Source organism: Schistocerca serialis, unplaced genomic scaffold (assembly GCF_023864345.2).
Source record: "Schistocerca serialis cubense isolate TAMUIC-IGC-003099 unplaced genomic scaffold, iqSchSeri2.2 HiC_scaffold_1189, whole genome shotgun sequence".
Classification (NCBI taxonomy): Eukaryota; Metazoa; Arthropoda; class Insecta; order Orthoptera; family Acrididae; genus Schistocerca; species Schistocerca serialis.
Window position 1 is genome coordinate 416127 of NW_026047391.1, and position 1374 is coordinate 417500.

The 1374-nt window shown below is 51.5% G+C and overlaps 1 non-coding gene across 1 annotated transcript in view; it reads left to right on the plus strand.

Moving 5' to 3' along the window:
- Window positions 1-1374, plus strand: part of LOC126434524 (small subunit ribosomal RNA) — a 1910-nt gene continuing 536 nt past the window's right edge. Inside the window, exon 1 of the ribosomal RNA XR_007579293.1 lies at window positions 1-1374. This exon is cut by the window's right edge and continues 536 nt beyond it. This is a non-coding gene — a ribosomal RNA (small subunit ribosomal RNA).

The window sequence follows — 1374 nt, forward strand, 5'->3', positions numbered from 1 at the left end:
TCCCTGGTTGATCCTGCCAGTAGTCATATGCTTGTCTCAAAGATTAAGCCATGCATGTCTCAGTACAAGCCGCATTAAGGTGAAACCGCGAATGGCTCATTAAATCAGTTATGGTTCCTTAGATCGTACCCACGTTACTTGGATAACTGTGGTAATTCTAGAGCTAATACATGCAAACAGAGTCCCGACCAGAGATGGAAGGGACGCTTTTATTAGATCAAAACCAATCGGTCGGCTCGTCCGGTCCGTTTGCCTTGGTGACTCTGAATAACTTTGGGCTGATCGCACGGTCCTCGTACCGGCGACGCATCTTTCAAATGTCTGCCTTATCAACTGTCGATGGTAGGTTCTGCGCCTACCATGGTTGTAACGGGTAACGGGGAATCAGGGTTCGATTCCGGAGAGGGAGCCTGAGAAACGGCTACCACATCCAAGGAAGGCAGCAGGCGCGCAAATTACCCACTCCCGGCACGGGGAGGTAGTGACGAAAAATAACGATACGGGACTCATCCGAGGCCCCGTAATCGGAATGAGTACACTTTAAATCCTTTAACGAGTATCTATTGGAGGGCAAGTCTGGTGCCAGCAGCCGCGGTAATTCCAGCTCCAATAGCGTATATTAAAGTTGTTGCGGTTAAAAAGCTCGTAGTTGGATTTGTGTCCCACGCTGTTGGTTCACCGCCCGTCGGTGTTTAACTGGCATGTATCGTGGGACGTCCTGCCGGTGGGGCGAGCTGAAGGCGTGCGACGCGCCTCGTGCGTGCTCGTGCGTCCCGAGGCGGACCCCGTTGCAATCCTACCAGGGTGCTCTTGAGTGAGTGTCTCGGTGGGCCGGCACGTTTACTTTGAACAAATTAGAGTGCTTAAAGCAGGCAAGCCCGCCTGAATACTGTGTGCATGGAATAATGGAATAGGACCTCGGTTCTATTTTGTTGGTTTTCGGAACCCGAGGTAATGATTAATAGGGACAGGCGGGGGCATTCGTATTGCGACGTTAGAGGTGAAATTCTTGGATCGTCGCAAGACGAACAGAAGCGAAAGCATTTGCCAAGTATGTTTTCATTAATCAAGAACGAAAGTTAGAGGTTCGAAGGCGATCAGATACCGCCCTAGTTCTAACCATAAACGATGCCAGCCAGCGATCCGCCGCAGTTCCTCCGATGACTCGGCGGGCAGCCTCCGGGAAACCAAAGCTTTTGGGTTCCGGGGGAAGTATGGTTGCAAAGCTGAAACTTAAAGGAATTGACGGAAGGGCACCACCAGGAGTGGAGCCTGCGGCTTAATTTGACTCAACACGGGAAACCTCACCAGGCCCGGACACCGGAAGGATTGACAGATTGATAGCTCTTTCTTGATTCGGTGGGTGGTGGTGCA